This window comes from Callithrix jacchus, chromosome 10 (genome assembly GCF_049354715.1).
Source record: "Callithrix jacchus isolate 240 chromosome 10, calJac240_pri, whole genome shotgun sequence".
Classification (NCBI taxonomy): Eukaryota; Metazoa; Chordata; class Mammalia; order Primates; family Cebidae; genus Callithrix; species Callithrix jacchus.
In genome coordinates, this window is record NC_133511.1 from 86,071,934 (window position 1) to 86,088,169 (window position 16,236).

At 35.5% G+C, this 16,236-nt stretch overlaps 1 long non-coding RNA gene across 1 annotated transcript in view; it reads left to right on the forward strand.

Moving 5' to 3' along the window:
- The first annotated feature begins 428 nt into the window (after nucleotides 1-428).
- LOC144577945 (uncharacterized) overlaps nucleotides 429-16,236 on the forward strand; it is a 65,972-nt gene continuing 50,164 nt past the window's right edge. The window contains exons 1-2 of the long non-coding RNA XR_013522780.1: nucleotides 429-610; nucleotides 7,345-7,467. This is a non-coding gene — a long non-coding RNA (uncharacterized LOC144577945). The remainder of the gene's footprint in view (nucleotides 611-7,344; nucleotides 7,468-16,236) is intronic.

Sequence of the window (16,236 nt, forward strand, 5' to 3'; positions counted from 1 at the left end):
AAGGGAGATTTGAGTTAAATGGGTCCATTGGCATTTAAGGCAATGTCAAGCTCCTTTGTCAATTCTATGTACCAGTGATGAGGGACTATTGCAGTATCAACTGAATCACATGCTGTGGGGGAATATGGTAGCAGGTCAGGCAGTGTTCTGCCTTCCACAAACTTGTAGACTTCTGTTAGGATGTTCTCTCAGCTTGTACCTTTTAGAGGTCTTGTTGATAAAATGTGTGTTTCTGCAGGTCTCCTACTGGTTGGTTTTGGCAATGGCTGGGACGCTACTTCTCTCATGCTAAGGAATCTGATCTCAAATAACAACAGAGAGATAGGGGAAAAAAATAGAAAACAGTCTATATTTTGGGTTGGGGAGATTGCTTGGAATTATTAACTCTCCTGAGTCCTTCTGGTTCAAATTGAGGAAGGATAAAAACTATAACATCTGTGCCACTCCAAATCTGGGCCTCTTTAGAGCAGGAACTGTCAATTGTGACAAATTGAACCCAATTGTACAGAGGCTTTTGTGAGGTAGACAAATGTCCATCAGGGTCTCAACTGAAACCACCAAACTCAGTTCCCTTGGGCCTTCTCTCTAATTTATACCCTGGATCCCTGAGGTGAGAGACCCTGCTTTTTCATCATCTGACCACAGTAAACAAGACCAACTGGAGGACTTTTAACCCAAGGAGTTTAAAAAGAATCCAGCTTTCCAAATGTGATGGCAGGCATTGAAGTTGCTTGCTCGCATGGTTTTATTACCGATGCAGGGATATAAGAGATGTCTGAAATAAGATCATCCTTCATGAGACTTGTGTTCAGGGGTAAACCTGAGCCCCAAATTTTGGTTATAAGTTAGATTTTTGATGCTATCTTTAAGAAAACATGTTGCTTTTATTTATGTTATCCAAATATTAAATGCATATTGTTTTGAATAGGCTCAAACTATCCTCCTGTCTCAGCCTCCTGAGTAGCTGGAATTACAGGCATGAGCCACCACATGTGGCCCTGAATTTTTATTGCTAAAGACTAATTTCAGATGCTTATTCTAGTACTTTCTTGGGGAACACTATTACCCACTATCTGAGTTTAGTTGCTTGCAACATTTTTAATTTTTGTTTTACAAAATTATTTTTTCCAGAAACCCAGTAAGTTATTTCTGATTTTATTAGGAGAGAAAGAGTGAATAATACCAGTTTTAATAAGTATTTTTACCTGATTACATCATTACATGGATTCATTAAAAGAAATAAATTTAGGCTCTTGAAAGACCTCCATATCTAACTGATTAAACAGAAGAGTGAAGGAGGGGAGGAACCTCATAGAAAACCCATTCTTAAACTACCATTATTAGGTTAATCAGCTTATTTTTGAGTGCTGTATGCCTTCTTGCCTTCACAGAATTTCCGAGGCAGCTTACATAAAGGTGCAAGACAGAGAAATTGAAATGTCAGAAATTATAGAGGAAGGGTTAAGTAATTGTGAATCAGAGAAAAAGTGTTTGATTTAAACCAAAAGGGGAGATGTGATAAATCATATATCTCCCATTTTACGATAAATGTAATTATATAGGTTTATGAGGAACGTAAGACCTTTCCGGAACAAAATGTTTTAGAAGGATGTTCTTTATAAATGCTTGGGTTTTATACTACTAGCTTCAGAAATGAAAAGCCTTTGGATCATTATTTCTTAAGGTCCAAGGCTTCACATTTTAGCAGAAAAAAAAAGCCTGGTAACTAGATTTCTATATAAACCTTGTGTTCCAATATTTGAAAATATCAACAAACTAGAGGAAATTTATGCTACATCTCTTATCTTACCTGGAAAATCCCTAAATAAGTATTTTTATGTTATACAAATGCATAAAATTGTAAGCTAAAAAGCTAAGACAATAGAAGAAAGGAAGGTATATCAGAATCAAGTAATTATCTAACTGACCGTGGCTGTTTTGCAGACAATAATTAGGTCCTTTAGGAATGGAGGTCCTACCCTGCTCGGATAACAGTTCCAAGTGGGCAGTGAAAACTTTAATAGGGGCTGGGTGCAGTGGCTCAGACCTGTAATCCTAGCACTTTGGGAGGCCGAGGTGGGTGGATCACCTGAGGTACAAGTTCAATACGAGCCTGGCCAACATGGTGAAACCCTGTCTGTACTAAAAATACAAAAATTGGTCAGGCATGGTGGTGCACGCCTATAACCCCATCTACTTGGGAGGTGGAGGCTGCAGTGAGCCAAGATAGTGCCACCGCACACTCAAGCCTGTGCAATAAGAGCAAAACTCCATCTCAAACAAACAAAAAAAACCCTTGGCTACTAGGAACAAAAATCTTGAGGAATTTGGGGTTTGGATTAAATAAATGCTTAGTTAGTTGAAATTTACGAAAGAAGCTATTAATTTTCATGATTGTAAGTATAAAATCTCTCTAGCATTTCTGGTACACTTTATTACATAAGAACGAAAACACAATTGAACGTTTTATGACAGTTATAGATCATTCTAACCTTGGGACCATCATTTTGGAGAGCAATTCTTATTGTAAGATAAGCTATAAATCCTCTGTGGGCACAGATGGCCTTGTTCATCTTCCTGACTAGAGTTCTGGGCAGGGACCTTATGCAGCCCAGGCATCTGTAACTGTTTGCTACTTTGGAAAGAAGTGCCCAAAACTGGCAAAAATGACTAGAGGAAGGAGACCTCTCTGTGCAATGGCCCTGGCAACCACCCTCGAGCACTGTTTGTTTCTTAATAAACCCCTGACAAAATCTTAGGATTTTTGAACTGTGTTATAACCTGACAAAAATCTTAGGATTTTTAAACTGGAAGGAACTTCATGTTGAAGTTTGATGTGCCCAATCACACCTTGTTTCTTCCAATTTCAGAAAAAGTTGAGAATTAGTGACAGATTGCCCCTAGAGCTATATTGGAGAATTCATCTTATTTTTGAAACCCAATGGAATTTCTAAAATTATTACCTTATAGAGAGGAGATTGGGTCTGAAGAATGGACAGTGACCCAATCCAATTGCAAGAGAAATAACTAACACGTAAACATGCTCTCTCTCTCTCTCTCTCTCTCTCTCTCTCTCTCTCTCTCTCTCTCACAAACACACACACACACACACGCCCCTCTAGATCTGTCCCTAGAATAGTGCTTCTAGAGACTTCTGGAAGCTATCTATATTGAAGGACTAGGTTTTTAAAATTTCTAATCTGTAGAACACCTATAAATTTTCCAAATGTAATAAGTATTAATTACTAGACAAATGAAGAACAAAAAGACATGTAAAACACAAATGTCAATATTTATTCAACACATATAAAATTATATTTCAATTAATTAAATTAGAGCTGTGTGCAGTGGTACACGCCTGTGGTTACAGTTACTCGGAAGGCTAAGGCAGGAGGATTGCATGAGCATAGTAGTTCAAGGCCAGCTGAGCAACATAGACTCCAAAAAACAAATAACCTAGCTAAAAGCAAAGAATTACAAAGTTGTATATATATTTCATTGGAAGTGTGCATATAGGCAATTAATATGTAGGATTACTATTATACTCACAACTTTTTGCCCCTCCTAAATCAGAACAAAACTTAAAATTATGAGTAAAATAGCAATTCCCCACATTTAATACCTATTGCATGCTTTGATGAACATTATGTATATCAGTATAATTTTTGTAAGTCAGGTTTATTTAGCTGTAATTTACATTTATTATAATTTAATAACGAATCCACACCTTTTAGGTGCACGGTTTGACAAGTAAAAATGTATAAAGTCATGTAACCAATCAAGATATAGAATATTTCATCATCCCAGAAATTTCTTTTGTACCTTCTTATAAGTAAACTCTTTTCACTACTCCTAGCCTCTGGCAACCACTGATCTAATTTCTGATAGTATGATTTTTTTCTTTCCCCAAATGACATATAAATGGAACCAAATATGATGAAGCTATTTGTGTCTGGCTTTTTTCATTTAACATAATGCTTTTAAGATTTAGCCATGTTGTTACAGGTATCCATAGTTTTTTAGTTTTCCTTGCTGAGAAATATGTCATTTATATGGGATATAATACAATTTGTTTATTCTCCAGTGGATGGACACTTGGAGTGTCTATAGTTTCGGGTAATTATGAATATGGCTGCTGTAAACATTCACATATTTTGTGGGGACTTTTATTATAGCTCTTGAGTGAATTTCTAGGGTTATTGAGTCTTACGGTAATAGCATATCTAATATTATAAGAAACTGCCAAAGTTTTTCAAGGTACCTGTAGCAGTTTGTATTCTCAATAGCAATACACAGGAGTTCATTGCTCACCAATATTCAATGTTGTCATTTTAAAAAATGTTTAGCTGTTTTAATAAATGTGAAATGATATATGATTGGCTTTAATTTGGATTTCTCTGATATCTAATGAAGCTGAGTATCTTGACATGTATTTGTCTCCAGAATCTCTTTTTCTTTTTTTTTTTTTGGAGAAATATTAGTTCAAATGCTATCCCATATTTTTTCTAATTTAAATACTTACTTATCAAATATACCAGGTATTGTGTTATACACTGAAGAAGAATAAGTCTAGATAATACTATGTCTACTGGAGACAGATATTTAATCAAAGAATTAGAAAGCAATATGGTAAGAACATGGCCCACACATGACATACAGAATCACATGTGCATGAAGAAATTTACCATCACAGTCATTCTGCAATGTTAAGAGTGACACAGATGACATAAACAATATAAAAGCAATTGGATCATTTTTAAATAAAATTTTTCACTTTAGAAAACTTAGATAACATGGATAGAAGAAAAATCACTATTAACATTTCAGTCTATATACTTCTTTTTTCTTTATAAGTATTTTTTGTTAATTTACCAAAATGGGATCATGCTATACCTGCCTTTTAACCTGAACGTCTTTCCATGCTATTTAATAGTCTCATACAACACCATCAATATGTCATTGTACAATGTAGGAACATTCACAAATTTCTAAAATTAATTTCCTGTAATAAGTTATTTCAGTTATTTCCAAGTTTCCATAACTATAAACAATCCTTACTGAACACTCAGTAGATAAATTGCTGTGCACTCAGCAATGTTTTTTTTAAAGATAAATTCCTTGTAGGGAAATTGCTGTTTGAAAAGAAATAAATATTTTTGAAGTCTTGGTGAGTGTTACCCTACACTGGAGTGTTTCCTGATAAAGTTATATGAATTCATATCTACCAATAGCATAATAAAGATGAATGCAGGGGCAATATCCTTAAAATTAAAAAAATTTAAACAGTGAAAATTTCTATCATAAGTTGCATTTATTTGATTCATAGTAAAATTGAATATTTTGTGTGTGTTTTCTCTATTTATTAATAAATTTTCAATGAATTTTTTATTTATGTTTTTGTCCTACATTTTTAGCTGTTTATCTGAATAATTTATAAAAACTCTTTTTCTTTGGTGATATATCACATTACCAATGTGTTTCTCTTATACTTTGCCTCTTTTAATGATGTTTATAATTTTTTTCTCAGCAAAATTTTGGTTTGTTTGTTTGTTTGTTTTTTGAGAGAGAGTCTCCCTCTGTAGCCCAGGCTAAATGCAATGGCGTGATCTAAGCTCACTGCAACCTCCGCCTCCTGGTCTCAAGCAATTCTCCTGCCTCAGCCTCCCAAGTAGCTGGGATTACAGGTGCCCACTACCATGCCCAGCTAATTTTTGTATTTTTGTAGAGATGGGGTTTCGCCATGTTTGCCAGGCTGGTCTCAAACTCCTGACCTCACATGATCTACCCACCTCTGCCTTTTAAAGTGCTGGGATTACAGGATTACAGGCCACTGTGCTTGGCCTTAGGTTCATGTATTTAAATCCATCAATCTTTTCTCATAGACCTGTGTCAGAAGTCACCCTCATGAAGTTCTTTTCCTCTCTCTGATTATTTATTTACATATTTCCCTATTTACATTTCAATATTTAATGCATTTGGAATTAATTTTGATATATTAAAGGAGTATAGCTTTAACTTTCCCCTCAGAATGATGAGCCAGTTTTCCCAGCTATATTTATTGACCTTCTCACTATTTTAAAATATCACCTTTATCATATATAACTTTATTATACATTTAGGTATGTTTCTGAACTTTGAATTTTGTTCCACAAAATTTCCTCTCTTCTCTGAAAATGAAAATATTTAATTTGAAATGGACGATAATGCTGCAGTCTTTTAATTACTATAGTTTTATAATAGGTTCTGATATCTGGTATAACAACCACTGTCCCTATCACACCCTTGACAATACTTTCTTTAGATGTTCTTGACTGTTCTCAGACCTTAGTATTCTGGATTTTCTTAAAATCATATTTGAGTTTAAAACATGAATTAGAATTTTTATTGTAATTTGATTACATTTCTAGATTAATCTGAGAAGAATTTACATCTGTATAACAATCAGCCTCATTATTGAGAGACAAGCTGGATCTTACCATTTACTCACGTTTTCACTTACATTCTTCAGTAAAGTTTTATAGTTGTTTTGTTTCTTTTTTATTTATTTATTTATTTATTTTCTGAGACAGAGTCTTGCTCTGTTACCCACGCTGGAGTGCTGTTTGGCATGATCTCTGCTCACTGCAACCTCCACCTCCTGGGTTCAGGCGATTCTCCTGCCTCAGCTTCTCAAGTAGCTGGGATTACAGGCATACACCATCCTGCCTGGCTAATTTTTTGTATTTTTAGTAGAGATGGGTTTTTATCATGTTGGCCAGGCTGGTTTTGAATTCCTGGCCTCAAGTGATCCACCTACCTTGGCTTCCCAAAGTGCTAGGATTACAGGCATGAGCCACTGTGCCCAGCCAAGCCTTGCAGTTCTTTAATAGATTCTCTATATTTTGGGTTATGCAAAGAATTATGTTGTTGTTCTGATTGTTACTGCTGGCACCTATTTTTTCGTATTTTCCAATTGACTGCTATTTTTCCATGGTGTTATATTTATAGATTTTTACTTAAAACTAGATAAATAAATATTCTAATTAGTTTCAAAAGTATTTGAGCTTGTTTTGGGAGTTTTTCCAAATAGACAGTTATATAATCTATAAAATTATAACTTTATCTCTACTTTTATACCTCGTTTCTTTGATATTTCATTATTAGAAGGATTTTGGCTGATAACTTTAGGCAATTCCTCATAACATTACATGTCAGTCGTATATTGTTACATTATTGCTTTTTGTTTATTGAGGCATTTTAAAATCAGGAATAGATGCCTATAGATTACCTAATATTGAACCATTTAAACAATTCTGAATAAACCCTATTTGGCTATAGAACATAATTCTTTTTTTTTTTTTTGAGACGGAGTTTCACGGTTGTTACCCAGACTGAAGTGCAATGGCATGATCTCGGCTCACGGCAACCTCCGCCTTCTGGGTTCAAGCAATTCTCCTGCCTCAGCCTCCGGAGTAGCTGGGACTACAGGTGCGCACCACCATGCCCAGCTAATTTTTGTATTTTTTAGTAGAGATGGGATTTCACCATGTTGACCAGGATGGTCTCGATCTCTTGACCTCGTGATCCACCCGCCTCGGCCTCCCAAAGTGCTGGGATTATAGGCGTGAGCTACCACGCCCGGCCTAGTACATAATTCTTCTAAGTAATGCTCAAACAGGTTTGCTAATATTTCATTTGTTATATTTGTATCTATAATTATAATTCTGGAGTTTCATTGCTATCATTGTTAAGGTATGTTATTAATTTTGGGCTATTCTCAGCTGAGCAACTGGGAAACTTCATCTTTTTCTGTTATCCAGAACAGTTTAACTGCATAAGCATACTTGTTGCTTAAAAGATGGACTTCACTCATTTATATACTGGTTTTGTTCCAAGACTTTTACAAAGGCATCAGTCAGAATATTTTTTTAAATCAGGTTTCTTGATCCAAGAACTTGGAATAGAAAAAAATTAGGTTTATTGAGTTATGATTAAAAAAGTAAAATTTACCCTTTTTTCATGTATAGTTCAATGAGTTTTGCTACATATATGCAGTCAGGTAGCCACCAACCAATCAAGATGTACAATATTCTAATATACCCCCAAGAGTTTTCCCTCCCATGGTAGCCCTTGGTAACTCTGAGCCTGTCCCTGTAGTTTTACCTTTTTTGTAATGTCATATAAATGGAGCCACACAGTTTGGTTCCACAGTCTTTTGTATCTGACTTTTTTGACTTAGCACAATGCTTTTCAGAATAATGCATGTTATTACACATATCAGTAGTTTATTTCTTTTTATTATTGAGTGATATTTCGTTGTAAGGATGTAGCAAAATTCATGTATCTATTCACCAGTTAATAGACATTTGGGTTACTTTCAGTCTTGGGCAATTATGGATAAAGATACTATAAACATTTATGAATAAATTTTTGTTTCTACATGTATTTTTTTTTCCTGTTAAATAAATGTCTAGGAGTAGAATTGCTAGGTCATATGGTAATGGTATTTTTAAGTGTATAAGAAAGTGTCAAACTGTTTTCTAAATGGCTACACTATTATGCACTTTCACCAACATTATATAAGAGTTCAAATTACTCTACATCTTCACTAGTATTTGAAGTTGTTTTGCTTTCTTTTTTCTTTTAACCATTCTAATAAGTGTATAGTAATATCTCACTGTAGTTTTAATTTATATTTCCCTAATGACTAAAAATGGTGGCACGTTTGAAGTGCTTATTGGCCATCAAAATCTCTTCTTTGTTAATGTGTCTATTTAAATCTTTTGCCCGTTAAATTTTTTAATGTTATTGAGTTGTAAGAGCTCTTTATTTATTCTGGATGCAAGTCTTTTATCAAATGTTCGCAAATATTTCCTCCCAGTCTATGGTTTGACTTTTCATTTTCTCAATAATGTGTTTTAAAGAGCAGAAATTTAAAATTTTGTTTAAATATAATTTATCAAGGTTTTTCTTTTATGGCTCAAGCTTTTTGCATTTTATCTAAGAAATATTTGCCTGATCCAAGAGAATTACAAAAATTCTCTCTAGTGTTTTATTCTAGGAGCTCTAGTTTTAGAGCTTCACATTTAGATCTCTGACATAATTTAACTTTTGTATATGTTGTAAATAAGAGTTGTAATTCCTTTTTTTTTCTTTTTTTCTTTCTTTACATGAATATTCAACTTTTCAAGTACCATTTCCTGAAAAGATTATACTTGATTCATTAAATTACCTTGATATTGTTGTCAAAAATCAGTTGAATATGTATCTGTAGATATATTTCTGGACCTTATGTTTCATTGATCAATAGCTTTGTCTTTATTCTAATTCCACATGGTGATTATTAGGGTAGCATAATAGTAAGCATTGAAATCAGTTGGTGTTGCTCTTTTGCAAGGTTGTTCTGGCTATTTGGGGGCCTCAATTTTCTGTATACATTTTTAAATACAGTATATGTTTTATTTAAAATAGTATTTTTAAAGTATGCATATGTATATATTATTTATATATAACTTATAAAACATTATTACAAGTAATAATACTTATTTAAAATAAAGCATATATTTTAAAATAAGCTTGCAGTTTCTACAAAATATCCTGCTGAGATTTTGGTTGGAATTGCTTGAAATCTGTAGATCAATTTGGGCAGAAGTGACATCTTCACAATATTTACCAATTAATATAGTATATCTCTCTGTTAAGTACTTTTTAATTTCTCTCATCAGTGTTTTGTAATTTTCATCATACAAATCTTGCACATAGTTAGATTTATTTCTATGTATTTGATGATTTTGGAAGCTATTGTAAATAGCATTTTAAAACTTTTGAACTTTTTGATTGATCCCTGTTGGTATGTAGAAGTATAATTGATTTTGGTATATTGAGCTTGTCTCCTGAAACCATCTTAAACTCACTAATTATTTCTAGTAACATTTTAAATAGTTTTTCTGGATTTTGTGTATAGGTGATTATAAATCTTCTAATAAAAAGTTTTATTTTTTCCTTTCCAATTGCATCTCTTTCTTTTCTTTTCTTTTTTTATTCTTTTTACATTTTTTTCCTCTCTCATACTGTTCAGAGTATACCTTATTTTCTTGACTTATTGCATTAGCTATATCATTTAATATAATATTAAATAATAGTAGTGAGAGCAAACATCCTTGCCTTCCTCTTGATTTTGAGAGGGAAAGAGTTCAGTTTTTTACCACAAAGTAACATTTTAGTATACGTTTTTCATATATGTCCTTTATAAGGTTAAGGAAGTTTCCTTCTATTCCTAGCTTGCTAAAAAAATTATCATCAATTGATCTTGGATTTTGTCAAATGCTTTTCTGCATCTATTGAGATAAGCATGGGATTTTTCTTTTTGGTTCTTTGACATAATTATTTGTATTGATTGATGTTCATACGCTGACTCAGCTTTGGCTTTGTAGGATAAACTCTGTACGGTCATGATATGTCATCATTTATATATTGATGAACTCAACTTAATAAATATTTTGTAAAAGATACTTGTGTTAGTTTACATGAGAAATACTACACTGTTTTCTTTTCCTATAATGTTTTTCTCTGGTTTTGCTGTCAGGGTAATGCTGACTTAGGTTGTATTTTTCTCTTCTATTTTCTGGAAGAGTTTATTTAGTATTGGTATCATTTCTTCTTTAAATGTTCGGTACAATTGACAGGTGAACTCCTCTGGGCCTGAAATATTCTTTGTGAGAAAGTTTCTAGTATGGATTGAATTGCTTTAATAAATAAAGGGCAATTTAGATTATATTTCTTCTTGAGTAGTTTTTGTCTTTCAAAAAAATCTGTACATCTACCTAAGATATCAAATTCATTGGTATAAAAATATTTACAATATTATTTTATCTTTTAATTTCTGTAGAATCTTATCAATGTTCTCTTTTTCATTACTGATTTGATAACTTCTGTCTTCCCTCTTTTTTCCTTGACCAGGCTGTCTAGAAGTTTATCAATGGTATTGATCTTTTCAAAGAAACAACATCCATTTCTCTATCAATTTCTATTTTAAACTGTATTGATTTTTTTCTCATTATTTCCTTTCTTTTGCTTGCCTTCTTGCTTTGATTTTTATTTCTTCTACTTTTTTTTTTAACATTTCTTAAGGTGGAATCTTAGATTATTGATTAAAGGACTTACTTGTTTTCTAATATGAACATATAATGCTATACATTTTCCTCTATGCTACATCATGAGTTTTTAGTGTGAAAAATAAGCTGGCTTTATGATTAATATATCTCGCCTGGGTTTAACTGACAGATTTTTAAATGCTTAGTGGCAGTGTCTGCATTACTTGTCTTGGATCAGTAATAAACATTTTGGTCAATGGATCACATGTTTAGTATCTCTGCATTAGAAGATGGGATCAGGGGGCCTTGTGCAGTGGCTCATGCCTATAATCCCAGAACTTAGAGATGCCAAGGCTGGTAGATTGCTTGAGATTAGGAGTTTGAGACCAGCCTAGCCAACACGGTGAAACCCTGTCCCTACTAAAAATACAAATATTAGCCAGGCATGGTTGCACATGCCTGTAATCCCAGCTACCCGGGAGGCTGAGGCAGGAGAATCTCTTGAACCTGGCAGGTGGAGGTTTGCAGTGACCTGAGATCACACCACTGTACTCTAGCCTGGGCAACAGAGCAAGACTCCATGGAACCAGGGTTATGATCCAGCTTTTGCTTCTCATATGGATAAAGAGGTGTAGGCTGGAGGGAGAATATCTGTGACCCCTCAGCCAGCCAACCAGAAAGAGAAGAGCAGGCCCTTGGAAACTGCAACCTTTAATACCCCACATGATTTATTAAAGAGAGAGGTGGATCCAAGGGATAGGGCTCTAGTCTTCTTCCACCATAGAGAGGCGTCAAGGTGAGGAGAAAGAGCTAAATAAAGGTGCCCTTTTAATACCAAATAGAGAGTAGGAATTCCCATTCCACGGACCTGCATGAACATGAATAAGGAGAAAAGGAAACAATGGCCCCACTCTTCTCTCTTTTTTTTTTTTTTTTTGAGACAGGGTCTTGCTATCTTGCCTAGGCTGGAGTTCAGTGGCATGGTCACAGCTCAGTACAGCCTCCATTTCTGAGGCTTAAGCAATCCTCCCACCTCAGCCTCCAAAGTAGCTGGGATGACAAGCATGTGGCACCACACCTAGCTAATTTTTTTTGTTTTGTTTTGGTAGAGATGGGGTTTTGTTATGTTGCCCGGGGTTATCTCAAACTCCTGGGCTTGAGTGATCCTCCTTTCTCAGCCTCCCAAAATGTTAGAATTACAGGCATGAGTCACTGTGCCCAGCTATTACCATCACCTTTCCCAATTTACACACCTAGGGATAATATAATATACTACAATTTTCCTAACTAAGGCTTGCAATGCTTCAGTGATATGGCTAAACTCCATCAGCTGGTTAGTATTAGAACATAGAAGGTGTCCTGACTCTTCGTCAAATGTACTTGTTCCACAGTGTTAAGATTTAACTATTTCTTCCTTGCCTTTTAGCTTATAACTAAAGTATAGGAGTGTGTGTGTGTGTGTGTGTGTGTGTGTGTGTAGAGACAGGTAAATTTTAATTACTTAAAACTTCTGGTTAATAGAGAGTTGCCATATTAAAGATTTCTGTTTTAAGAAATAGAAATTTTAATGTAACATATTGTTAATAGTGAGTTATGTCAAAGTCAGTGAACTTTGGAGCCAGTTCTGTCTTATTCAAAACTCTGTGCTCTTTTTACTTTGTGTCATTTCTTCTCACATTTGACTACAAGCCTCAAATCATAAAGGCACTTGGCTTTTGCTTCCCAAAGGCATACTTTTCTTGCTGTTTTCCCAATTGCATGACACCTGACCCCAGAGTACTGACGCCAGGACACAGGGCTCTTAACTAACTGCCCTTATTTTTGCTTTGCAAGAGGAATGAAGGCTTTCATGGAGTCCAGGTCTGTTTGAAGCAGAAACTAGTGTTGAAAGAGCAGTTGCTCCTCGTACTAAATTGTCCCAAGAGCAAGAAGTGAGTCTGCTCTCTCTCCTTCCAGCCAGCCGCCCATCTCTGTTACACACCCCCTTTATCAAGGCAAAGAGTTGCGTGTCTATCTGCATATTCATTAAAATGCACCAAGTCTTGGAACTGGCTTTCTCTCCCCCCATTCTACTGCCTGACAAAGGATTTGTCACAAAAGACCTTCTTCCCAGTTTGTAAAACAGTTGTGTAAAACTCGGACTGTAAAGTCACAGTTGACTGCTTTAATGTGGAACAGCTGGGAGGGTGTAGACACACTGGCAGGTTGAGACAGGGACTGGGAATGGTCCCCCATTCTGCACAGGGTCGACTTAGTCACACCACCTGCTGCCCCTATTATTTCAAGAGCAAACCAGTCATGACAGCCTCAACAGACGGACACACGGCACCAGACGGTGCAAGGGAAGTTAAGAAAAGACAAATTAAGTGATCAATAAAGATAAGGGACCTGCTCAGCAGTAAATGGTGCTGACAGACCAGACAAAACACGAAGCAAAAGGGCATTTGATAACGTGGGGTGTGCGAAGCTTAGCATCAGCCTTCATAGTATTGACATTTTGGAGACCACTGGGACCTTGGCAGTGGATTTTCCTAGCTGGGCTGACTTGAGTTGTAGGTGGTTGCCATTATCTTTCCATTGAGCTCAGAGAAGGGTCCAGCGCCCAGCTTAGAATGTAGCAAGCCATGTACATGGAGGAGGTCACCGCTGGCACTGCCCCAGACCAAATTGGACAGTGCATGTGGGTGAAATCTGAGGTCTAAGAGCCACAAAACTACCTTTCTTTTGATGTTATGAGGGGCATTCATTTGTTGAACATTCATTCATTTATTCATTCCATCTAATCTTTAATGGGTATCTATTATGGACCTAGGCACAGTGCTAGGTGCTAAGGGAGATGGCGGGATGGTGGTGTTATTAGTGGTGATGGTACAAAAATGAAGCAATTTTTCTGAAAGATATTGCAGACTCATAAAAGAGCCCATCCCACCCCAACACCTCCCCACCTCAAAACCAATTTAGATACAATGTTTTAAATACCATAGAGGAGGGATCTACAACATGTTAGAGAATGACTAAGGCTGCTTTAAGAAGTCAAGAACGTTTTAGCAAAGAGGAAGTTCAAGAAAAGACATTTCTGGCAGAAGAAACAGCATAGAAAAACAGAGATGTAGCAAATTTGCCCTTTTCTCCCAGACCTGGATCTCAGGAGTTCTCAAAGCTGCAGGCTACCCAAGGGTGAGTTATTTAAACAGTACAGTTTTATTCATGTAAACAGGATATTAAGAGAGTAAAAATTCAAATCTAATACATCCAAGAAATTTGGGGTTTTTGTGAAAGGCTGCTTCAGGTTCTGTCCCTAGATGCTCCCGAGGTTTGTGCTTTTGCTTCTCTGCATTTCAGACTTGTATGTGAGATGTCCAGTTTGGTGCACCTGGAAAATTAGATACATAAAGACAGAGTTGGGATGGGCAGAAGAGAGTGAGAAAAAGGCTGATCAGAAAGCCTGCAGGCAGGGTAAGAAGAGCCCCCACCCAGCCTTCCTGCCTAGATAGGGCTTTACAATGTATAGAGTACTTTTACAGAATCAGTTCAATTGACTCTCATCATAATCCTACCAAGGGCTTTGAAATGGGGATAACATGAGCACATATGTGGAACATGTTGTTTAATATTTGAATTTAAGAAAATTTCTTTGACTAAAGCAGGAAGAGAATGGATTTGTTGGGAAAAAGAGAGAAACAAAATTACTGAGTGCCTACAATACACCAAACGCTTGAAAATTCATTATTTTATTTAAAGTTGGCTCCAGGTGACAGAAAAGTTGAAATATTATTTTAAGTAAGGTTGATTATTTTTAATCATTCATAAGAGAGGTTAAGAGTTCGTCATTACAGGGCTGGTATGGGGCCCCCATTGTCTCAGGGTTTTAGCCTGTTTCTAGCTTGCTATTCAATTGTCCACAGGGACCAAATTCCAGGCATCCTACCTTTGTCCCAAGAAACAGGAAAGAATTAAAGAAAGAGCCACGAAAAACTCCCGGTTGTATCGCACTGGCCAATACTTGGTCACGTGGTCACTAGAAGCTGAGAAATGTAGTCTTCTAACCAAGCAGCAATATGCACAGATAAAAAGGAGAATAATGGATACAGCAGTTGACAATTAGAAATTCACCGCAGAATTATTATGTACATAAGGAAGAAGTTCAGAGATGGTAAATAATTGGTCTTGAGTCACAAAACTAGAGAACTGTAGAGTCTGGGCTTAACTCTAGTCCTTCCTAAATCCAAATTCGGTGATACTTCTATTACGATGCTCCACCTGGTCACGACACCGTGGGGCTATGGGTGGTGGTGAGTAAGGAATGATAAACGTCAAGCTGAAAAAATAGGAGTATACTCAGTCACATAATAAAGATCAAAATTAATGAAAAAATAATAAACTACCACTCCTTGAACCTTGACCATATACAAGGCTTTATTCTATATTAGCTTGTTAATCCTCCCAAATTTGGAAGATAGTTATCATGAGTTCTTATTTACAGATGGGGAAACTAAGACACAGAAGTGTTCAATAATTTGGCCAAGAATGATTCTCTCTTTGTGCTCTATTTTATTATTTTTTTTGAGGAAGGGAGGGATAAAGGAAGGGAGGAAGGGAGGAGGGAGGGAAGAGAAGGAAGGAATTCAAGCAATGAGAGAGACATTGCCGACCTGGATCTAGAGGTTTACAAGTTGATTTCTTTTTTTTTTTTGAGTGAAGGACAGAAGAAAAAAATGAGTAAAGGAGAGGAAGAAAGAGGGAGAGTGAGTGGAAAAATTGCTTTATTCTTAAAAAAAAAAAGGGTATTAATAATGGCCAATCAATGTTTCATTTAAACCTATGAGTACATGTGTTGTGGTATTGACTAGAATGTTTATTTTGTGTATTTGAAGTAGAGAGCTCTATAAATATCTATTAAGTTTACTTGTTCCGGATCTGAGTTCGAGTCCTTGATATCCTTATTAATTTTCTGTCTCATTGTGTCTAAGTCTCTATGTATCTGGGTGTTAGGATTGTTAGCTCCTGTTGTTGCATTGATCCTTTTACCACTATATCTTTGTTGCTTTAAAATCTATTTTATCCGATACGAGAATTGCAACTCCTGCTTTTTATTTATTTATTTATGCTCTCCATTTGGTTGGTAAATCTTTCTCCATCCCTTTGTTTTGAGTCTTTGTGTATC